We start from the raw sequence: 26,046 nt of genomic DNA, 5'->3' as shown, positions 1-26,046 counted from the left end.
TGGAGAGGATATAGAACTCCTATTAATTAATCAGAAAAATGCAAGCGACCCAATAGAAAAATGGGCAAAAGACTTGAACAGGTACTTCACAAAACAGGGAACTCGAATGGCCAATGAATGCCAGAAGAAGAGGTGTGTGATCTCATTGATAAAAAAGGAAAATGCAAATTAAAACCATGATGAGTTACTACTATTTAGTACTTACCAGATGGACAAAAATTATAACATCTAACAATGATAAGTTCTGGCAATGACAGGGAGCGAGGGACAGTCTCTTACATTTCCCAAGAGTGTGCAAATTGGTACAATCTCTTTGGAAAACAATTTGCCATTATCTAGTAACATTGAAAATGCACAATCCTTTATCCCAGCACTTCCTCTCTCAGGTGTACACCCTGGAGAATCTGCCATACACGTACATCTGGAGTCACGTAGAATAATCAGCAAAACACTGGAAACAGCCCAAATGTACACCAGTAGTAGAATATATAAGTGCGTGCCGGCATAGTCACACAATAGAACATCCTTCAGCTGTGAAAATAAATGAAGCACAGGTACCTACAACAACATGAGTCAATCTTGGAAACATAATATTGAGCCAAAAAATCCAAAAGAAACAAGCAACAACAACACCAACTGCAAAATAGCGCACCTTGTCAAGAGAATCCATTCAGCGTGATTCCATTTATATACGGTTTAGAAACACGCAACACTAAACAATAATTTTCAGGAATACAAACAAGTGGAAAAGCTATAAAGTGGTAAAGAAATTGAGGGTATGTGCAACAAAAAGGCATAAGACTTGTTGAAGAGTATGCTGCAGACATGTGTAAGAGAAGGGGTTGCTCCTGTCTCAGCCATTCTGGAAGAACTTTCTGGAGGAATGGAGATTTCAAGGGGGTCAAAGCTTGTGTCCACGGCGAGGAAGAATACTCAGCTCGGGCAAGGGAGGGAAGAGGCAGGATGTTGAAGTGGAGAGGGTGGACTTTGAATACATTGTACTTTAAAAACAGCATTTCAGAGTAGTTGGCGCTTGGGCTGTCTTTAAGATTAGGTAGAGGTCAGATGACACAGTGTGGTGCAAGTGTCAATGTGACCGTGTGGCTAACAAAAGATGTGGGCTTGAACCCGCTGTCTGCTGACTTTGTGGCCGTGTGACCTTGGAGGAGTCACTTCATTGCCTCGAGCCTCAGTGCCTCCTTCCGCTTGGCGGAGAGCAGACCTGCGCCCCTCACAGTGCTGTTTTAGGGTTAGATAAATGCATGAAACGTGGCTGCAGTGGGCTGACCAACACTGAGTGCCGACCAGTATTTTATTGCTGCGGCTGAGGTTGCTGCTAGCGTTGGCAGATACAAAGGGCAAGAAACACCAGGGTACATAGGTGTGAGAGCCAAGCGAGGCAGGAGGGACATCTTGTCCTGGGAAACAGAGCCTCGCTGGCTGGAGCACAGTGGCCCTGCCCAGGACAGGGGGTTGTGAGCCTGCCGCGGGGGGTAGGGGCCAGATCACGGGAGGGTTTATGCACCATGCTAGGAAGTTTGAACAGGACTTGAAAACGATGAGGACCACTGCAGGGTATGCAGCAGGACAGCTGCCCTCCCCTCGAGGGGGTGAGCATGCTCTGAAATCTACGCCATGTGCCTTTGGGGCTGCATCCGCCCAAGTGATCATTTTATTGTTAGAAAGATCCTTCTAGCTGCTTCCTTGAGAGGGGCGGCTTGGGCTTGGAGGGCCAGAGCAGAGACCAGTGGGACGGTCATTTGGGAGGCCTCTACTGCCGCCCCTGCACAGGTTGTGAGAAAGCCCTCAACTAGGGTGGGGCCAGACAGGAAGGGACTCGTACGAGCCACACAAAAAAAGCGGCGTCTTTTGACAGGATCTCTCGGTGGTGGCTTAGTCTCAGAGCTTATTTTAAATGCAAAAAGGGAAATGGGGGCGGCATAGGGAGTGGGGTGGTGGGGGGAGGCAGAGCTCAGATCTTATCTGGACTCTGGGGCTGTCATCGAGCTGCCGAGAGCAGGTGCTTCAAAGCCTTCGGCATCCCCCTGCATTCGGGCCCGCGCCGGGCACACACACAAAGTGGGCATGCATTATTCAGGTGGCATCGCGTGCTCTGTGCAGCTCGTCAGCGCGTCTGCAGCACCCGGCCCTCCTTCCCCAAAAGCCCATTGTTGAGAATCACAAACAAACAGGACGGACGCTTCTACAGTCACTACACTGGTGCCGCTGGCGGGATCCACAGTCATAACAGGAAATCGTGCACTTGCTGCAGAAAGATTTCCTTCTAAGAGGCTGCATGAATGTCATTGACCTAAATTCCAGCACCCCAGCCTAGACCTGCAGAACTTTGCAGCAGAGAAATGCCGGTGAGAGGCAGATGAAAAGGGTCTGTAACTATTTCGTTCTTTCTGTTTTATGACCCTGAAACCTACTTCCAACGTTGCAATCGGCTCCTCCCAGGCTGACTTAAAGGTGCAAAGGAAAATAACGCAAGGAATTTGGAAGGAGCGGAAGGTGAGGGCTTTCTATTAGTGGAGGCTGATGTTGTAACAGTGGAGCCCAGTTCTGCCCTGCAGGGACCCGCTTGTCTGCAGCGCTCAAGGGACAGTGCCAGTGTTCTCCATCTTTCAGATCAATTATTAGTTGTTCTAAAGGAACAACTTGGCAATGCACATCAGACCAGCATCACTTTTGACACTATAGATAAGCCAGTCTAAAGGCAGTGGCCAAACGACTTGCCCGAGATCTAGAGCTCAGAGAGCTTGCTCACTGGCCTAGTTTCCTCCCATGCCAGGAATGCATTTTCCCAGGCGTCTCATTCATTCATTCATTCACTCCTTCCCTACGTATTTATTTAGAGAGTACCTACGCCTGCCAGGCAAGCCGTTGGATACTCAAGGTACAGAATTCAATACAATGTAACCCCTGTCTCCTGTTTGATCACAGTCCAATAAAAGAGCAGATAAGTCAGCTCCTAGAAGTGACACTATGTAACAAGTGCTACAGTAGCATTGCCGGGGGATTCCAGAGAAGAGATCCTTCGACTAGGCAGGTGTAATCAGGGAAGGCTTTCTGGAAGAGGCAATGTGGGTACTGGTCCATAAAGAGAATAATCTGGATTTTAGCAACAGGAAAGAAGAGGAAGGATGTTCTTGTCAGAGACAACAGCGTTTGTGATGTCACTCAGATTTGAAATGGCAGAGCTCCTGCCAGCCAATCATTCATTTTTTTTTGGGGGGGGGGACGTGGAGGAGAACAACACTGTGTGTAGCAGGAGCTGATAACACCTGTGGATAACACGCTACACAGGTGCCAGAGGTGTTCTAAACACTTCATTGACGCCATGAAACCCAAAGAACAATTCTATAGACTGACTAGACACTGGGAATCATTTTTAAGGTTTAGGAAGCAGAGGCTTATGGAGCCGAAGTGGCTTTGCTTAGTCCCAGAGCCAACTGAGTGACACAAAGAGTCGAGCATTTGGGCCCCAACCTCTGGCCCCAGTGTCCACAATTAACCATCACCCTCCTGCTTCCTCTTAGCAGGAAGAGATCACACCGCGCTTGGCATAGGAGTTCTGGTTCCCCTTCCTTCCTCTCACGGTCCAGAGAGTGACCTACCTGGAATACATACGGTTTTCTGTGTGACAGCAGGTGTCACTGCATGAGTCCCCTCCCTTTGCTCCTGGGAGGCGGAGAGCACTGGGCGGAGGTGGGGCACTGGCGGAGCGATGCTCACATTGTCCCAGGGGTGTGAGTTTCGAGCCGGCCGGCAACTCTGTAGCTCAGAGCCCCTGGACCCATTTTTCCACTGCATCAGTAGGGTTTTTCCTCAGCTCAAAACTCCCAGGCCCGACATCCTCTCGAGATGCAGTAAAGGGAAGAAGTTTTATTAGCTCGTCTTCAAGAAGCATCCCTCATCCTTGCAGAAGGAAAGAGCTGGCCAAGGGAAGGCTGTGGGAGGCCTCTGCTTTTTGTTCTAGTGCAGGTAGGGCTCGGGGAAGGACTCGCCTTGCACCAGCAGCAACGTGGGCTCCCAGGGTGGCTTCTGAGGAACAGGAGGTCTCAGGGCTCTGCTTGTCCCAAAGCCCCTCTGTGCAGAGGCGGTACTCAGGCCAAAGTGCAGGTCAGGGGCTTCGTGCCTGCAAACGCTGCAAAAGGGGTCGTGGTGGCCACGGCAGGTTGCAGACTTCCTCAGCTTGGGTTTGAGTTCTCGTCCAGCTAATACTAGCTGGCCATGCTGGCTGCTGCCATTATACCCGTCACAGAGGTGAGACGTGAGGCTCAGGGAGGGAAGGCAGGTGACTTGCCGAGGTTGCACAGCTAGCAGGAGGTAGGGCTGAGTTCTGACCGGGGTACTATCAGGATCCGAGCCGCTCTGTGGATCTTGGACAAATGATTGAATCTCTCTGTGCCTCAGTTTCCATACCTGTAAAATGAGAGAATTAGGAGTTATCGCCCTACCTCGGAGAGTAATGAGAACCACTTGAGTTGATAACATAAACCATTTTAAGGTCTCACAGACTTTGAACATTCTGTTCTCTGTGCCTGGAATATTCTCTCCTCATACTCACTTTCCATCCTCCTCCCCCCACACCTAGTTCATTGATAACTAGTCCTTTTTATTTTTGGAATTTTTTTTCTGTCTATTCTTAAGCCTGGTTACAAACATCATTTTGTAACAATGTTATCTCTGATGTCCAACTGCCCACCTTCAGAGCACATTCCTTTGTTGTATTTGTTGCAGTCTGTGATTATAACGTGCACCTGTGTGCCTATTCGATTAACATTAACCCCGACAGACTTTGCACCCCATGAAGGCAGGCACCGTTTGCTGGCTGGGGCTCCCCACTATATTTTTGGATCGGACATATATACAACATTCTCAATAAATAGCAGGGAAAATCGCTGATTGCACAAGGCCCCACTGACTTTCTAAAAGGCTGCAAGAACCTAGCTAACTTGTTGAATGAACGCATGCGTACTCCTCTCTGCAACTGCCAGTCTCCGTGACCAGAATTTGCCAAATCCCTGCAATTTCACCTGATCTACTTTACAGTGTTGTCGCGCATGCCTGTTAAAATAAAATATTGCCCTCCCAGCAAAATGATTGTATTCTGCATAATTAACCTTGCAAAGTTACTCTTCAAATCACTGTTAAGTGTTCATCGCTAGGTGTAAGCAATGCACCTCTGCTTCTCCCTCCTCTTCTGTTTATATCTGCATAGCCATTTGTGTCGGTTGTGCTATTTTCATTCTCCCTGTATATTTTGACTTTATTAATTGATTCCATCTGATTACATTAATCATGAGTAATTGAGATGTAAAATAGTTTTCAGCTGAAGTTTTTCAACCACCCTTACAGTAAAGAGAAGGGACCAGTCTCGCATGGCCAAATTGTGCTATGAACAGTTTACCTCCCATTCAATGTGTGTTCAACGTAAGTGTGATTCGCAGAACTCCAAATTTCTAATGTTCCACTGATTTACAAAGAAACATATTTTTAAATATAATGTTTGGATTAACTTATGACTCCTTTTAAAAGGTATGGTATCTTGACGGGAGATAAGAGTAAATAACCAACTTTGTTACAATATCAGGTACAAGATTAGTTAACTTTGCTGGCTTCCTGTGTAAAACAGATCTTTAGATCTAGTTCTCTTAGCTGTCATTTAAAAAAATTTGAATAACTGAATTTTCAATTATACAGCAACACTTGGAAAGGCTGATTGTAAAAAAAAAAGCAAATGATACTTAATCATAAACAATGCACCCACATAAAATGCAAAAGTTTTCTCCCTCCCACATCTGCTATAGAACTCTTCTCTCTGGGGGTAATCAGAGACCAAGCTTGTGTCTTTTCAGGCTTTTCATTAAATATTTTCTCATATAGGTGTGTATCTATGTATATATTAATATAATTTATATCTATACATTTGATTTGACTTGTATTTGATTTGTTTTAACTTTTTACATAATTGGAATTCAACTATGGGTTTTGTTTCACAATTGACTTTTATGAGTAGACTTTGGAAACATTTCCATGTCAGATCTGTCTTTTTTTGTTTTTTAAGGTGTCTCATATTCCATATCATACATACATAGTAATTAACATATTGAAGTCCATTTAGCTTGTTTTCAATTTTTCACTATTCCACATACATACATAGTGCTGAAACAAAGAGCTTTGTGCATATATTATATAACATATAGGATAGATTCTTAAAAGTAGGATTCCTAGGTACTTCTTTCTGCCTGTGTAACGCACATTTTCATTTATTTTGGGACACAAACGAATGGGAAATTTGCTACAATCATTCAGTTTACTTGGGCCAGAAGTGCTCGAACATTCGTCTCACAGCCATGCCATGAACAATTTTGATCTGAGCCCTTCTACAGCAGCACACGGTTTATTCCCAAAGTTCACTTATTTTCTCCTGCATGCCTCCGTTGCTAAGAAAATAACAGTTTTGAATACTAGTTACCTCTCCTGGCTGGCCGAGTACATTCTCCCCAAAAAGCAGGAAAAATTGCCAATTTCCATTTCACTTTGTTCTGGGTTAAATTGATGAGAATGGCCATTTTTGTTCATATGGAGGCATTTTTTTTTCTTTACAAAACAATTGTAAAAGTGAACAAAAGTCAATCTTTCCTGACATGTCTCCTTGGGAGAATCATCTTCCAAAGTATGTAATGCAGTGGTTACGAGCAGGGATTAGGGGTCGAATGGGCTGAGCCTAGCTTCTTTACGATGCCTTGGGTGAGTCATCAGCACCTTGACACTTCAGCTTTGCTGCCTCTAAGGCTGCTGCCTCCCAAGGAGCAAATCGGGCATGCATATTGAGCACGTGGGACAGGGAACATAGCAACTGGTTAATACATTAGTAGCTGAGAGGGGAAAGATCTCGAAAGCCTGCTTTGGGATTTAGACAAGCCTGGAGTCAAAATCCGGCTCTGTGGCTTCCAAGGTAAATGATCTTAGGCAAGTTAATGGTCCTCAGATTCCTGATCTGTGAATGGAAATTATAGCAGGGCTTATCTTGCTGGACTGCTATGGGGATTAGAAGCAAAGGTGATCTATAGGGTGCGTGGCATTGTGCCTGGCAGGTACTCAGTGAATCTTACCTGTTTTTATTCCTGTTATCAGAATATCTAGACAAAATAAAATCGTATTGTCACACTTGAGAAGGGTAATAGTACTTGAGGCCCAGCTGGTCAAATACACGGGCACATCACAAATGAAACCGCACCTCGTTCGTACCCTACACAGGGCCGACTGGTGGGGGGTGCCAAAAGCTCATTATTGTGTAGGGGATTTTTTGTACAAAAATATACAAGATGGGTTTTCTCTGGAAGAAGAAAGAATACCCTCCCCATTCTTTTCTGATTGATGGCGAAATTCCTTGAGTGGATAACAAAGTAGAAGGTGGCACTGTGGAAGGTGACCTCTGGGGCTGGTGACTTGGATTGGCTCTGCCACCTCCACTGCAAAGACCACAGCTTTGCTGAATTAAAAATAAAGATGTAAGCCGGTAAACCCAAAGTGAGTGGAGCAGATTGTTTAACGTGACTTTCCCTTATCTGCACAACACATGCATAAGATAATGCCGCTGACATTTTTGTCTAGGAAATGAGATGCAGACCCTTAGCATCACTTAGAGGGGAGTCGGGGGGAGGAGGCATGGCAGTTGGTGTGCCAGAACCCAAGCATTCAATGAATGACAAGACAGACACAGAGGATGCCTCACATGTTCTCAGCACCAAGTAAGTAAGTGATTGCACTCATGGCTCTTGTTTAACCACTTGGAAGACACAGAATGACCCACTCAGCCCAGGAAAGAACTTAGAGTCACCACGTAAGTCACAGAATGTTAGCCATGCAGAGAAGGTTGAAGATGATATTTTGTGCCTTACCTCTTGCAGGTGGTAAAACTGAGCCAAGGGACTCTCCCAAGACCAAGGAAAGAAGTAGCATCAGGGCAGAATGCTAAGTTGAGTGTGCCTCCTATTAAAATATCAGGGTATATTTGGTCTAGGAACTCTCCCTTCTACTGCAAGCCAACGATATATTTTACTTCCACTTAGAAGGCCTCTCTGTAGCTATTAATGCATCTTTGGTTCCCAGCTGCTTTGGGTTTGAGCTCTAAGTGTGCTTCATTTAATAAATTTCAAAGAGAGTCCCCCACAAAATTAATTTGCTGAAGCATGAAACAACAGGTACTGAGAGAAGAAGATGAAGTTCTAGTAGTTCCCAATCTTGGGCCATAGCATATTGAGTCTAGGCAGGAAAATAAAAATAAAACTAAATCCATACCTAGACGCACATGGTAGAATTGGAAAATGATAAGAACTAAGACACGATTGCAAAAGCAACCAGCAAAGGATTAACAATTACCCTGACAACAGACTTCTTGTCTCCAGTACCAAAGTCTGGAAGACAGCAGAATAATATCCTCAAAGCACGGAGGGAATATAAGTCTCAACCCAGTTGTATACTCAGTTAAATGCTGATTTAAGAGTGAAATAAGACATTTCCAGGCAAAGAAAATGTCTGAGCGAGGTTATCACTCAGGGACTCCTGCTAGAAGAACTATCAGAGGATATACACATGGAAGAGGAACACACAGAGGAAGGAGAGAAGCACTCACAAAAAATGCTAGGCAAAGAAATCGGTTGACTATACATACAGATTTATAGCAAACAGAATAATTATCATAAAGATGAATTTGAATAGGTTTAGAAACAAGAGAATACTAAAATATCAGACAAGAACAAGAGGAGGAGGAATTACATGCTCTTTAGTCTTTATAATATTCAAGAGCACAATCGTGTTGACTAGACTTTAGTAAGTCAAATATGTATTCTTTTTCCTTTTAGTTGAGACACAATAATGGTACGTATTTATGTGATGCCGGGTGATATTTCAATACATGTATGCACTGTGTGTGATCAAATCGGGGTAATCAGCATATCCATCATCTCAATCACTTACCATTTCTTTGTGTTGGGAACATTCAAAATCCTCTCTTCTAGCTTTTTGAGAATATACAATAAGTTGTTATTAACTATATTCATCTCACACTATTGTAGAACACTAGACTTACTCCTCCTACCTAGCTTTGATTTTGTATACGTTGACCAACCTCTTCTTATTCTTCCCTCATGCCTCCACTTCTGAGTCTTTAATAACAAAAATCCAACTTCTATAATCTCAACTTTTTGTTTCAGCTTTCACATATGAGTAAGAATATGTGGTATTTATCTTTCTATACCTGCCTTATTTCCCTTATCATATGTCTTCTAGGATGACCTATGTTGCAGTGAATGATATAATTTTATATTTTTATAGCTGAATAGTATAAAACTATGCATATATAATGCATCTTATTTATCCATTCATCTGCTGATGGACATTCGGGCTGACTCTGTATCGTGGCTATCGTGAAGGGTGCTGCAATAAACATAGGAGTATCTCTTCACACAGTGATGTCATTTCCTTTGGGAAAAAAATCTATTAATGGGATTACTGGATCATGTGGTAGTTCTATTCTTATATTTTTGAGAAACCTCCATACCATTTTCCATTACGGCTATACTAATTTACTAACCCACCAACAGTGTATAAGAATTTCCTTTTCTTCGGCATTTGTTACTTTTTTGTCTTTTGATACTAGCCGTTTTAACTGGAGTGAGATGATATCTGATTGTGGTTTCGGTTTGCATTCCACTGATGATTAGCAATGCTGAGCATTTTTTCATATACTTTTTGGCCATTTGTATGTCTTTTTTTTGAAAAATGTTTTTCTAATCCTTTGCCCATTTTTAAACTGGATTATTGGTTTTTTGCTGTTAAGTGGTTTGAGTTCCTTGTATATTCTGGATATTAGTCCCTTGTCAGAGAAATAGTTTGCAGATATTTTCTCCCATTCTATGAGTTGTCTTCTCACTCTGTTCTTTTGCTGTTCAGAGGCTTTTCAGCTTGATCTAATCCCATTTGTCTATTTTTGCTTGTGTTGTCTGTACTTTTGGGATCTTAGCTGTAAAATATCTGCCTAGACCAATGTCCTGAAGCATTTCCCCTTTTCTTCTAGTAATTTTATTGTTTTATGTCCTACAGTTAAATCTTTAATCCAATCCATTTGAGGTAATTTTTATATATGGTGAGAGATGAGGATCCAGTTTTATTCTTCTGCATGTGGATATCCAATTTTCCTAACTCCATTTATTGAAAAGGATATCCTTTATCCAATGTATATCCTTGGAGCCTTTGTCAAAAATCAGTTGGCTATAAATATGCGGACTTACTTCTGGATTTTCCATTCTGTTCCACTGGTCTATGTGTCTGTTTTTATATCAATAACATGCTGTTTTGGTTACTATAACTTTGTAGTATATTTTGAGGTCTGGTGGTGTGATACCTTCATCTGTGCTCTTTATTCTCAGTATTGTTTTGACTGACTAATCAGGGATTTTGTGGTTTAATGTGAATTTTAGGATTGTTTTTCTATTTATGTGAAGAATGCATTGGTATTTTGATAGGGATTGTATTAAATCTGTAGATTGCTTTGGGAGGTATGGTCATTTTAACAATATTAATTCTTCCAATTCATGAGCATGAGTTGTCTTTCCATTTTTTTGTGTGTGTCCTCTTCAATTTCTTTTGTCAATGGTTAGTAGTTTTCTTTGTAGAGATCTTTTACTTTCTTAGTTACATTTATTCCTAAGTATTTTATTATTTTTTGAAAGAGGGATTTCTTTTTCAGCTAGTTCACTATTTGTGTATAGAAACATTATTGATTTTTATGTTAATTTTGTGTCATGTAATTTTAATGAATTTGTTTATCTGTTCTAAGATAAACACCTAAGATTTTGGGTGGAGCCTTTAGGTTTTTTATATATAAGATCATGTCATTTGTGAGAGGGACAGTTTTACTACCCCTTTTCCAATTTGGATGACCTTTATTTCTTTCTCTTGCCTAATTTCTCTGGCTAGGACGTCTAGTACTATGTTGAATAAGAGTGGTGAAAATGAGCATTCCCCTTGTGCCCCAGTTATTAGAGAAAAGCGTTCAGATTTTCCCCATTCAGTATGATGTTAGCTGTGGGTCTGTCATATATGACCTTTATTGTGTTATGTTCATTTTATGCCTAACATTGAGAGTTTTTATCATGAAAAAATGTTGAATTTTATCAAATGCTTTTGCTGCACTTACTGAGATGATTACATGATTTTTTTTTCTTCATTCTGTTGATATGATGCATCACATTTATTGATTTGGTATGTTGAACCATTTTTGCATCTGATAAATCTCATTTGATTATTGTCTTTTAGATGTGCTGTTGGATTCAGTTTGCTAGTATTTCATGAAGGATTTTTGCATCTACGATCATAAGGGGTAGCAGCCTGTCATTTTATTATTGTTGTTTTTATTGTTGTGTCCTTTTCTGCTTTTGGTATCAGTGTAATGCTGGCTTCTTTGTAGAATAAATTAGGAAGAATTCTGACTTCTTCAATTTTTTGAATAGTTTGAAAAGAATTGATGCTAGTTTTTAAAAACTTTCATAGAATTTAGCAGTAAAGCCATCTGGTACTTGGCATTTCTTTCTTGGGAGACTTTTTATTATTGATTCATTTCTTTACTCATTATTGTTCTGTTTAGATTTTATATTTCCTTTTGGCTTAATCTTGATAAATTATATGTATCTAGGAATTTACCTATGTCCTCTAGGGTTTTCAATTTGTTGGCATGGAGTTGTTTGTAATAGTCCCTAATACTCCCTTGTATTTCTGTGGTATCAGTTGTAATGTCTCCTTTTCCTTTCTTTCTTTTTTTAATGTTGATATTTAATAGCTCTGACGCAGTGGTATAAAAAGGCCATTTATGTAACCAAAGCATGTGTACTCCTATAATATTATGAAAGAAAAATTTGCTTTAAAAATGTTTATGGCAGCATTATTCATAATGTTTCCTTTTTCATTTCTGATTTGATTATGTTTATTTGGGTCATCTCTCTTTTTTCCTTAGTCTAGCTAAGAGTTTGTTGATTTTGTTTATCTTTTATTAAAAACATAAACTTTTTGTTTGGTTAACCTTTTGCATTTCTTTTTTGTCTCTATTTCATTTAGTTCTGCTCTGATGTTTGTCATTTCTTTCCTTATACTAGTTTTAAGTTTGGTTTGTTCTTGCTTTTCTAGGTCTGTGAGGTACATTGTTAGGGTGTTTATGTAGAATGTTTCTATTTGTTCAATGTAGGCATTTTTATTGTCATAAAATTCCTCCTTAGTACTGTTTTTTCAGTATCTCATATATTTTTTGTATGTTATTTTTATTTTAATTTGTTTCAAGAAAATTTTTTATTTCTTTCTTTATTTCTTCACAGATCCATTGGTCAGTGGTTCAGGAGCATATTGTTTAATTTCCACACATTTGTGCAATTTCTACTATTATTGATTTCTAGATTTATTCCACTATAATCTGAGAAGATACTTGAAATTTTAATATTTTAAAATTTGTTGATACTTGTTTTATGACCTAACATTTGGTCTATACTGAAAAATGTGGTGATGGTCTATACTCCATGTGGTGATGATAAAAATGTGTATTTTGCAGCTGTTGGATAAAATGTTTTGTGAATGTTTGTTAGATTCATTTGGTCTATAGTGCAGTTTGAGATTTCTTTGTTGATTTACTATTTAGGTGATATTTTAAATGCTAAAAGTGGATTTTTGAAGTCTCCAACTATTGTAATGTTGAGGTCTATCTCTCTTTTAGCTCTAATAATATTTTCTTTATCTATCTGGTTGCTCTGGTATTGGTGCATATATATTTACAATTGTTATATCCCTTTGCTGAATGGACTACTTTATTATATAAAGACCTTCCTTGTATCTTTTTATGTCTTTTGACTTAAAGTTTACTTTGTCTGATATAAGTATAGCTACTCCTTCATGATTTTGTTTTCTATTTGTGTGGACAATTTTATTCCGCACCCCATACCTTCACTTTCAATCTACATGTGTCTTTACAGGTAAAATGAATTTCTTTTAATGGGATATGGTTGGCTATTTTATTTTTTGCCCATTCAGCCAATCTAAATATTTTAATTGGAGAATCTAAACCATTTACACTCAAGGATGTGTTTTTGATAGATGAGAACTTACTCCTGTCATTTTGTTAATTGTTTTCTGATTTTTTAAAATATACTTTGTTCAATTACTCTTTTTTATTGTTTATCATTGATGTTTGCTGGTTTTCTGTAGTGATAATGTTTGATTTCTTTCTTTTTCTCATTTGTGTTTCTGCCCTACCAGTGAGTTTTTATACTTTTGTATGTTTCATGATGCTAGATACTGTCCTTCTACTTCCAGATGTACGACTCCCTTAAGCATTTCTTGTAGGGCCAGTCTAGTGATTATAAACTTCCTCAATTTTTTTGTTGGGAAAGAGTTTATTTCTCTTTCATTTCTGAAGGAGAGTTTAGCTGGACATAGTATTCTTGGCAAACAGGTGTTTTTTTTCTTTCTTTCTTTTTTTTTTTCATCTTTCAGCACTTTGAATATGTTAATATTACCCCATTCCCACTGTGTGTGATCTCACAGTGGCCCAGTTGCCAGTGGTGGCAGTGGCAGGCTGCAGGAAGGCTGATCCTTGAGACTTTGGGTTGTGCACACAGGTGCCAATAGTGGCAGTTGCAGGCCCCAGGTGGGCCGGTTCTTGAGCCCATTGGCAGTGTTCACAAGCACTAGCCATGGCAAATACATAATTGAAATACACAGGAAACCACAGAAAGAAAGAGGACATAAAAAAGTAATAAAGATAATCCAATGAACTCAATAGAAATCAGATTATAAACAGAAAATAACCAAAGAAAAATATGGTGAACCAAAAAGCCAAAATTATTGGAAATATTTAAATTTATCATTAGTCGCGATGAATATAAATAAATGAAGCCTGGTGGTTATAAGAAAAAAATATGGATATTGGAGGAAAACCAAATATATTCAAGCTATATTCTATTTGCAAGAAGTATACATAAAAATTATGACAGTGATGTTGACACTAAAGAGATTTTATAAAAGGACATTAAAATTATATAGTTTAAGAAGAACATCTAAGAGATCTACAAAATATTTCTAGAAATAATAAGTGAGGTTAGCAAGGTCATAGGATATAAAGCAAACATATAAAAACTAATTGTATTTGTATCTCATTATTGAATGTATAGGTGCCAATGCATAAAAAGACAATACCATTTATAATCACTCCAAAAGATAATACTTTAGTGTAAATCTAATAAAACATGTACAGCGTATATGATGAAAACTATATAACAATGACAACTGAAATAAATTAAATTTATAATAATGGAGAGACATGTTTATAGATTAGAAGACTCAATATAGTCAAGATGTCAGTCATCCACATATTGACAGATAGGTTTAATGTAAATTCTATCAAAATCCCAGTAAGATTTTTTTTTTGTAGATAGAGCCAAGATTATTTTAAAAGTTATATAAAAAGGCAGAGGGTCTACAATAGCTAAAACAATTCTAAATAAAGTGGGAGGACACTATCTATATAATTTCAGGACTTTTTGTATAGCTACAGTAATCAAAACTGTGTAGCAATGGGAGAAAAATAAACATATAGATCAATACAATATAATGAAGAACCAGAGATAAAACCAGAAAACTGTGCCAAAGGATTTTTGACAAAAGTGCAAAAGAAATTAAATGGAGGAGCACAGACTATTCAACAAATAGCGCTGGAGTAACTGGACATCCAGAAGCAACAAACGCACAAACAAACAAAAAACTTTAAACTTTAAATGATCTAAGTATCATACTTTATACAAAAACTAGATCCAAAATAGATGAGGTACTTAAATATAGAACCATAAGTGTTTCAGAGAAAAACACAGGATAAAATCTTCAGTATCTAGAGCTAAGCAAAGAATTGACATTAACAACACAATCTATAAAAGGAAAAATTGATAAGTTGGATTTCATCAAAATTCAAAACTTTTTCTTTGCAAAAGACACTGTTAAGAAGATGAAAAGACAAGCTGCAAGGTGGGAGAAAATATTTGCAAATCACATATCTGGTAAGGACTATAATCTAGAATACATAAAGAACTCTCAAAACTCAATAATCAAAAACAAAAAAACCCAAAAAGCTCAAACAATCCAATTGTAAAATGGTAAAAGACATGAAAAATATTTCACTAAAGAGAATATAAAAAATAAGCACGTGAAACGATGTTTAATATCTTAGCCATTAGGGAAATGCAAATGAAAACCACAAGGAGACATCACTACTCACCTGTAAGAAAGGCTACAATAAAAGATAGTGACAAAATCAAATGTTGGTGAGGAAAGAGAGAAACTGGATCACTCATACAGAGCTTAGTGGGAATACAAAATGGTACAGCCACTGTGGAAAACTGTTTGGTAGTTTCTTAAAAACGAAACATGCAATTAACGTATGATCCAGTGATTGCATGTTTAGTGAACAATTTATACCAGAGAAATTAAGATGTGTTTACATAAAAATCTGTATGAAAGTGTTTATAGCAGTTTTACTCAAAATAGCAAAAACTTTGAAACAACCCAAATATCCTTTGACGAGTGAATGGTTAAACTGTGTTACATACACACTGAGGAATACTATTCAGCAATAAAAAGAAACCAGCTACTGATTCACACAACAACCTGGATGGATCTCAGAAGAATTATGCTCAGTGGAAAGAGTCAGTCCCAAAGGATTGGGCAGGATGATCTTGTTTATATAACATTCTTTTTTTATTATTTATTTATTTTTTTTTCAGCATATTATGGGGATACAAATGTTAAAGTTATGTGTATTGCCCCTGCCTCCCCTCCTCCCTTGAGTCAGAGCTTCGAGCATGTCCATCCCCCAGTTGGTGCACATTGCACTAGTTATATATGTGTATACCCATCCCCTCCTCCCCCACCTCCCGACACCCGATAAATGTTATTCCTATATGTCCACTTAGGTGTTGATCAGTTAGTACTAATTTTCTGGTGAGTACATGTGGGTGCTTATTTTTCCATTCTTGGGATACCTCACTTAATAGAATGTGTTCTAGCTCCATCCAGGAAAATACAAGAGGTGCTATATCACCGTCGTTTCTTATAGCTGAATAGTACTCTATAAAAAAGACACCTGCACTCGAATGTTTATAGCAGAACAATTCACAATTGCAAAGATGTGGGAACAACCAAAGTGCCCATCAATACATGAGTGGATTAATAAAATGTGGTATATGTATACCATGGAGTACTATCCAGCTATATAACATTCTTGAAATGAGAAAATTGTAGAAAGGGGCAACAGGTTAGTGGTTACCAGGGGTTAAGGAGAAAGGAGGCAGGAGGCAAGTGGGTGTGGCTATAAAGGGGTAACAGAGGGAACCTTGTGTTGATGGGCACATCCTGTATCCTGATTGTACCAGTGTCACTGTCCTGTGACATGGGGCTGCAGTTATGCAAGATGTTAACAGTGAGTAGAAACGGGGGAAAACGCACGTAGATTCTCTATGTATGATTTCTTACAACTGTGTGAGCATCTACAATTATCCTACCAGAAAGTGAACTGAACAAACAATTTACATTTATAGTCTATTTACAAAGGACATATATACAGATAATGACTCCGAAATGTTGGGGGTAAAAAAGATTTTTTTTTTTTTAAAAAGACACGAAGAGTGCAATTCCAACAGAAAGCTGGAATAGCACTATCAGTAGCAGACAAAATAGACTTTGAGGCCAAAACACATCAGGCAGCCAAAGATTGATTAAGGAAGATTCAAGCAGTAAAAATAATAAGCTTGATCTGTTGACATGTGTGGGAGAGAAGAGTAAGATTTGACAGAAGATTTAGAAATCTAAGCACCCTTGTTTAGGAGTGTACGCAGTGTGGCATTTTGATCTGCAGATGAGAACGTAAGAAAAGGTTCTGCCGCACCTGCCCCTGGCTTCATCACCACCTTCTCCGTGAGCTGCTGGACTTAACCTGTGCTGCCCTGATGGTCCATGGCAGAGCCTTCTGTACTGACCTCTAGAGCACAGGTCGTCTGAGAGGTTGTTCCTCACCAGTCTGCAGCAAAATCAGAAAAGAGGAAAGATGCAGCCTGATTTTTGTGACAGTAACTTTTCTTTGCTTCCAAGGAATGCTCTTATTAGTCACTAAGTCTTTAAAATGTTCTTTCTTTGACAAAAGTGTGCTGCTGATGTTACTATATTTATTGTTGTTGTTCTGATTTCAGCAATGGGCAAAATTCAAAGTCTGCAATACTTGAAACAATGCGAATGGGCATTGCCTCTTGTTCTCCCAGGCACACCTCAGTGCAGAGGTCTTCTTTGTAACCACCGTGAGGCTGGTGTTTTTACATTCCCCCATTTAACAAAAGAGTAAACTGAGTCTCAAAGAATTTCATCAAGCATCGATGCCTTGATTTTTCACATCTATCATTGGACTCCAAGTTCAGGTCACTTCAAAGCACGCTTACCCTCTCCTTCTGTTACCAAAGTCAAGTGTGAGCGAGGGCTGTTTATGAACTGATGCTCTCCAAATCTTTGGGTCGAGGTCCCAGCTAGTCCATTAGGTACACCTGGTTTAGACAAAGTAACACTACGTATTTGGTGGGGTGGGGAGAGTTTCTAAGCTCTCTGCATTAAGATCCCGTCAATATGCCCTCGCAAATTATATGCTGCTTACGGGAAGCCTGCTTTAATAAAAATAGATTCCACACGACATGTTATTCTTCGTAATTGGACCAAAGATCACAAAGAGCACACGCTTACAAGATAATCTGAAAATGAACGGACAAATAATATAGTAATCACCAAATCCTTATTACTTGACGCCTATCCGCGCCAGGAGGCCCTTTCTCCCTTGATGATCATGCCTGACCCCTATTAATTTTAATAGGAGTTAAGTAGTCACATCAAGGGAAGTATCAGTGAGTACACTTGCAGCAAACCAACCCCAGAGATTAAGACCTCCACTTTTGGCTTTCTGCTGAAAATGTGACACATCGCCTGATGCTTATCTGCTTTTAATTGTGTGTTGTGTGTGTATGTTTTTCTCCCTCCTTTTTTGCAGAGGAGGCAATTTGCAAATCGTTGCTATCTGCTTCCCTACAAGGAAGAGATAAATTATGTGAGAGACTGTGGCGTTTGGCCTGTTTGATATCCTTTGCTGATAAATCGAAGTGTACCTTCATAATTAATACCCAATCTTTTCTGATCGACTCTGTTGCACTACAGCTTGGGGGTATCTGACTGTAATGAAATCCCATTGTTGTGATGCACCTTGCTCTTTATTTCCCTTTTTATCACTAGCGTCAAAAATATGCACAGAACAAATCTACCGGAGGTTTTGTTGGGCAGCGTCAGAAAGATCTCTCGGTTTTATTAAGCAGCATCTTCAAAGATTCAGCAGAGACAGACTTGCTTCTGTGAGCTCTTTAACATGTAAGTGACATTTCCCTGCGTTTAAATATGGCTTTGTTAGGCTGTGCTTGCAATCAGAATGCAAAAAAAGCCCCGCTGATAAAACCTGAAACCTAAAAGAAATAGATCCTCTTTTAGTTTCACTCTTGAAATAGGAAGTCGAGGGAAATTCAAAATCAGAGAAATCAAATTAGATTTAAAATGTCTGTGAACTCTCAGAATGCAAGATCAGGATAAACATTTCTTCCTGAACCAAACAAAGCAAAACACCATTTAATAAGACTTTGTGACGGGTAAGTGAGACTGTACATTTGTACAGGGCTTCAAGACTTAAGAAAGTATTTAGAAAATTAGCTCACCAATTCCCATTCTGACTTAGATCAGGAAAGAATTTTTAATTTTAAGATAAGGCCATTTTACAGATAAGGAAAAAGAGGGTCAGTAAGTAGGCATGACTTCACAGGGCAGACCTAGGATCAGAGTTCAGGTCTTCTGATATCTGGTGCAGTTCTCTTTCCATAATAGGAGAGTCCCCAACATCTCATGGTGATTTCCGAGTCACTAAGTACATACGGGTATTTAGACAAGACAGAGAAGAAGTAAAGCTTTTGTCATCCCATTGGCCAGCTATTCCCAATTGTCTTTCATCTTCCCTTTCCCAAATCTGGCCAGACCATTGGTTTTTTGAAGATCATTCCTCCCACCTCATGTGGACCACTCTTGTTCCTTTCTGCACTACTATTTGATCCCTGGCTCTCTAACACACCCACAACCCTTCCTGGCACCAGCCAAGTGATATCCCCCTGCCCATGAAGAAAGACCAGACCAAAGCCTCAGGTCCTGGAAGGGACAGCATCTTGGAGGACTTTGTCGTCCTGACAGTCACACTTGCTAATGCCAAGATGTTTGGCTTTTGCAAGGCAGCTGAAGTTCTGGAGGGACTCAGCAAGACACATGGCTGGAGACCCAAAGCTACCTTTACTAGATGCAGGTAAGTATTTTTAAGTTCCTGATTTGTAGGGGTTTTGCAGAAAAAAATGAAACTAAACCAAACTGAGACTTTACATTTTTAAGTGCCTCTCATGAATCAACTTGGCTGTTGCAGTACTTTTGATTCCACAACATGAAACCATCCATCCAACCATCCAGACCTCCAGCCCTCACTGGTCAAATATTAATTGAATGCCTACTTTGTGCAAAGGTCTTGTCTGCAGGGAAGGTTACATTTCAGCAGGGGACAGAAGCAAGAAGTAACAAGCAAATTTGACATGCATTTTCAAGGGTTGAAAGGTGCTGCAGAGAAATATAAAACAGGGGAGAGGGGAGAGAAAGTGACGAGAGGATCCTTTTTGACAAAATACGGTCAGTGAAGATGTCTCTGAAAAGGTGACATTTGAGGAGTGACCAAAGAGAGTAAACCATGCAGAGGACTAGGGAGGGGGCATTCGAAGAAGAGGGCACAGCAAGGTGCAGGTGTTTTAAGTGACACAACAGAGGCCCATTAGAATCACAGCACACCAACCAAAAACAGACACCCGTCTAGACCCTTTGAGCCCAGATATAGATGGCCCCAACTGCTGCTGATCTGCCTCATGATTCTGGGCAAGTCCCTTCTCCCTGAAATTGCCTCCCAATCTTGGAAATAAGTGGGTAAACTGAAAAAATAAATATTTCTGGGTTACTTTGAAAATTCTAATTCCACATGAGGCTTGCCCAAGATTTAATAACCGTTATTCTTTCTCATTTTACACCACCTTGTTTTCCATTCAGAGTAGAATGCTATTCTGAGTCTTCTTTGGATTCCAATTGCAGGATACAATGAAAGTTCTGGAGAATCCAAGCATAAGGCATCAGGAGACACACCCCACATTCTTGATGAAGTAGCCACAGTACAGATGCAAAGTCATTCTTCAGAACGAAAGCCAGGACTCGGTCAACAACAGGGGAAAAGCGCAAAGCTACCCTTGGTGTAGTCGATGGACAATAACTATCCTGAAACAGATAGTTCACGTGGGAAGATGGCTCTGCTCTCAGCTTCACGTTCACATTCAGTTGAGATAACATCTTAGAAAGAAGACATTAACTCTTTAAGCCAGAAGGCACGTGGTGTAGGCGAGAACTCCAGCGTTTGCCTGTCGCCCATATAAATATATGGAAGTTATAGGCAGAAAGCCAGAAATTCAAGAATTGTCCCAGAAAAAATAAAATGAGCTTACCCCTCTTCCTTTGAAAAGAAAAACAATTCATGAGTTTTTCAGCAATACATTATGGTGCCTGTGAAATCTGTTAAGTAAAAGATCGCTTCACTTTCTTTCCATGTTTTGGGGTTGTGTCCTAAACATGTCAGCTGCAAGCATGCTTAAAATTTAGAACAGTCGTTGATAGTTGAGGGCATGGTGATGAAAGCACTCCTGTTGAAGAGAGACCACACATCTTAGGGTCAGAAGATACAGGTTCAGGGTCGTAGCTCTTCATTTCCTAGCTGTGTGTCCTCAGATAAGTTACCAGCTCTGTCTGAACTTTCATTTCATGGCCAAGTCGTTGGGGACATCATACCTCTCCAACTTAGTCCATAGAGTGAGATAAAATATGAATAAAATTGCTCTGTAAATAGCAAAACAATTGACTAGTGTGAAGAAGGAGATGGAAGAGAAGAGAAAGAGGAGAAAAAGTTAGAGGAGGAGAGAAAGAACTTAACTCTTAGTCATTTCAATTCTATTTAGTGCAGGGATCTGGCTGGGAGGATTTGAGCAGCAATTGGTGGTATCTCAGACCTAAACTTTCTTTAGACTGTCCAATATAATTTCCAGAGCATGCACATGTTTGTTAGGTCTTTTTTTCCCAAATTGTTCTTTATCTCCAGTGATAAAGGATAAACAATTCTCACAAGGAAGCATATTATAGTGACATTAGTCATCATTCAAGCTTTTTAGACTTTCCACTGTCTCTCGCATAGAGGCCAGATTTCTCTAGAATTTTAGGGTTCTCATGATTTGATGTCAATCTCCCTAACTAACATGATTTTGTTCTCTCTAATCCTTCTTAAGACCAGGATTTACTCCAGTCCGCCTATACACAAAGGAGAGGGTGAGAGGCACTCATGATGGCATTGGCCTCCAAAATTTACTAGAAGTGGAGGACAAGCTGGAAAGTGAATATCGGAGGTCTGAGCAAGGGTATTGAGAGGCATGGATACTCTGTAGAAGATCGTTCTTGAGATCCTCTCAACCACGGTAGGAGATAACATTGCTTTTTTCTAGCTAAAAGAAACTGACATTCATAGTTGTTGAAATGGTTTTATTAAGCTTGTAGCCAGTAAAAGGGGACCTAGAATATAGATCTTCAGATCTACATATATAGCTTGGGGCTAAACTGTAGAGAGTCTTGGACTCCAGGCTAAGGAGTGTGGAATCTCAGCTGCAGGGTACAGAGTTCGGTGAAGAGTTTTGCACTGGAAGTGATTTCATAAATGTGGACGTTGCCTTCAGTGGCCATAAAATGTTCATGGTTGGTCAGTTTGCAGGTAGCCAGGGTCCAATTCACAATACTAGCAGTGGGAACAGTCGAAAAGAGGCAGACGGAAGAAATGCTTGGAAGAAGGTATGTGCACAGAAGTTGTCAAAGGCAAAAGAAAATCCCAGGAGATGTGGATGGCTTGGAACTTCGTGTACAGGATCAAGAACTAAGAACCAGAGAGAATGGGGCATGGGGAAGAAAACTACGACTACAAGGGTGCACGCTTGTGGGTTGTGCATGATGGATTAAGTTTGCATTGCACAGAAATGTGGCTCCTCCTGGAGATGACACTAAGTGATTGGTGAACGTTGGAATCAGTATTTTCCTCTGAGATTTAAAATCATCACTCCACACATATTGGGTGGGTTAGTCCCCTGTGGGCTCCTACCCAGCAAACTGTTTGTAAATGTGCGCTGAAGCTTGGGTACAGCTCCCACCCCAATCCAGGGGGTCAACGATATATGAGAGTCAGGACTGGAACGAGGCTATCACATAAGAAGTGGATGCCTGGTGGGTTTTGTCATACTTACTAGGACAACACCTTTGTGATCTGCTGGCAGATGAGCTGCCTAGGACACAAACACGGGAAGCCCAGCCATCTAGACCTCACAGTGCCCATAAGAAGTATCCCAACCAAATTAGTCCTTGGCACAGAGTTTCTCCTGGGGGTGGTGCAGGTGTGAAGCTCTCCTAGCCCGATGTCAGAACCACTTGTCCACACTCTGGACCCTGGTGCTCTGCTCACTAAGCAATCCTTGAGCCTCAGTGGCTTTCTCAGTATATATATATATATATACCCATGGAGAGGGAACATGTCATTCAACATGAGCATTTTGTCCCTGCTAGGTCAATTTCTAAATGAAACTAAATCAATCAACATTTTGGGAGCTATACATCTGACTTTTTGAGTTTGGTTAGTATGAGTCCAGACACCAGGGATGAGGCCTTTCTGCCAACCTGACTGAGTTCCTACGTATGCACAAGATGAACGGCAAGTTCTGGTGCGGGCTGTGGTGTAATCCTGATTTGCTACTTCTGGAAACATTCCTCTGTGACCGCATGGTTCCCTTGTCGATGACCACAGTCTGATCACATGACTGTTCAGGGATGAGCTGCCTCTGGGTGAACACTGGGTGGACCCATCTGGGTCACATGTGCTCACTGCATGTCTTTCACCAAGGAGGCCCTCCCTACAGAATGAATGAAAGTTTGCTCACATTTAGCCTAGGAAGTGTCATATTGTTTTGTGAAATAGTTTCCCTAAATCTTTTCTGTCACCCAAATTAGCATTGGTAGAAGCAAGAGTTTTTATAAACATTTCACTGTGCCCAAACCACACTGCCCTTTATTAATGACACCTCCAAGCTCTGCTATTGTGCTCAGATTGGCAAAGGGGGAGTTGTACGCTCACAGACTGTAATTCAAGAACCCATAAAAGTTGATCACACACGTACGAAATGTATGGACCGGGGGTAGGAGCCTCGGATGGCTGGCAAAGCGGGTGTCGTGTTTTGTCTTCTGCACGGGGCTTTACGGGAAGCCCGCACGAAGCCACAAACGTCTACATCGTCCCTTTCACCAAACATCATGTAAGCAGAATCATGTTCTCATTCAAAAATACATCTTGCGAGATCATAGCTCAGAAAGAGGTCTAGGTTTCGTGTCAACTTTAGCTGTAAGTGGAGAGTCTTGTGAGAAACTCATAATTAATTAGGAGGTGCAATAGGCCATCTTTAACTATGAACAGTTAAAATAAAATAGACTGTTAGTTCACTGACGGGAGAGGTGGCAGCTGGAGGTACATGATCTTATGCAGCAGACGAGCTTTTTTTGCTTTAAAATGCACGCACAAATAAAGCCGTATTCCCTCTTCCCTTGGATTATGATATCTGCTGATAAGTATGATTGAGAAGGCTTTGCCTTTTTTTTTTTTTTCTTTCTTTCTCATAGCAAAAGCAATGCCTGGAAACTCGCCGGTTCTCTCCGAAGACTCGGTAGTACGAATACCCCAGCCCCGTTTGAACCCATGTTGAAATGCAGCCACTTCAGGGTAGCTACGTGGCAGCTGTTTACAGCCCCACGGCACAGCTGGTTTTGAACGGGAAATGAGGGAGACCTTCTCCAGGGAAAACTACGGGGGATTTTTGGTGAGCAGAATGCAATTACCCCAGCTGGAAGCATGCCAGGTTGTGGTAGTAGCACACGCCCGATTGTTGCAAAGGCTTCGGGGGCTCTCTTCCCGCACAGACTGGATTTTAAACAGAAGACAGAATGAGCACGCAATTATGATCATCTTAATCACTATAAGGTAATTATGATGATGTTAATAACCATCACATTTTCAATAAAGGTTCTTTAACTTTCCAGGATTAAGAGTGAAAAGTAGTGGACCCCACAATTGAAAACAGTAGATTCATAACACACGTTTTATCAGTCATAGCATCATCTTGATGCACTGCTTCCAAGTTACGGACAGGTAAGTATTAAGTCTTGAGTAAGAACTGGTGACTGTTCTGCTAGTCAAAATCGGGCCTGTCCTTATCAACATAGAAAGCAAGTCCAGCCCATAGCAGCGTACGCTCTTTCAGGAAATTGTATTTGCTTTAGAGTTTCACCAACTATTTTTGCAGACGTTTGCCCTGTGCTCTTGTGGCAATTTGAAAGGCAATTTGAAAAGATGTGTGTTTTTATTATTCCCAATTTGCAGGTGAGAAAACTGAGGCTTAACGAGGTGAACTGGCTTGCTTACAATTACATATCGGCAAGTGTTAGAGTGATTACACTACATCAGCCCTTATACCTCACCACTCTCCCAGAGCAAACCTGAATAATGTACATCATTCTTCCCCTCCAGAAATGCTAATTTATGTTTCTCAACATATTTTTTAGTGCCGGATTTTAAAATTATGTAAGATGCAGTTTTGAAGTTGAAGCCATCAAAAAAGTTCAATCATGACTAGTTGACTAGAAAATATATTTGATAATAAAAATTCAGTTCAAAAAATGGATTACATAATCCATTTTGCTAAACATAGCCTGCAAGAATCTAATGAGAGTCAACTCTGAGATCAATCACTCGAGAAGCTAAATTGTTAAAGTTCTTGTGAAGTAGTTTCCTGATAAATGGCATTCTTTGACAGAGCGTCTGGGTAAATACGGTGCACTCATGATTGATCCTCGAGAATCTTGAGTTATTTTTAAAGGAATATTTCATTTTTATATTTACATGCGGTCGCCATGAATGACACACATGGATTCAAATTTCGGTTCCACCACAGTCTGAGTGACCTTGGATGTGGCCCTTCATTCTGGAGTGAGATGTCAGGAGGTTGACAATAAGGTTGACATTATATGCATAGCTGGGGATGATTAAATGATATATAGGAAAATGCCCAGGATGACATCTGACACTATGTGCTCCCATGCTTTAAAAAATCATTTCTGGAAGTTATTTACAGTTACTTACCTTCAATCAAAATAAAGTACTAAGAGAATTTACAGGGCATTCTTCTCAGTAAATATATTAACTTTCGTAATAGTCCCTTGAGATTTAATTTGGATATTTAAATTGAAAGGCTGCACCAAACCACATTTAGGGTTTGCAGATACAAAAATTGTTCAACACAGCAGAGAACTGTTCTAAACGGTCAGAAGGCCCAAAGCGCTTGAGTGCCATAAAAACTAGTATTTTTCTATTTGATTGATTTTTGACTTTAAAATTCTCTCTCTCTCTCTCTCTTTTTTTAACATAGTATCTGTTAAATGTCTATTAAATGACAAGCGAAGTGATGAGTGATGAAAAAGTAAAAATTTTAAAAAGAAATGAAAATAAGAGAGTATACTCTTTAATCTCAACAGACTTACAAAATAGCTGCTAAACAAATGTGAGGCAAATTATTTTCATATAATAATTGTATTTATTTAGAAGTGTTGATAACTTCTAAATCTACTTGGGGACACTTTCAAGGTTTTTACATAAACCCCAGTGTCTTCAAGCATGAATGGCTAGCTAAGAAAGGGGAAGATGGTACCAGAGAGTGACCTGGGTTGCTT

The sequence above is a fragment of the Microcebus murinus genome, chromosome 6, assembly GCF_040939455.1.
Source record: "Microcebus murinus isolate Inina chromosome 6, M.murinus_Inina_mat1.0, whole genome shotgun sequence".
In the NCBI taxonomy this organism is placed as follows: domain Eukaryota; kingdom Metazoa; phylum Chordata; class Mammalia; order Primates; family Cheirogaleidae; genus Microcebus; species Microcebus murinus.
Note: the sequence above shows the minus strand (reverse complement) of the source record.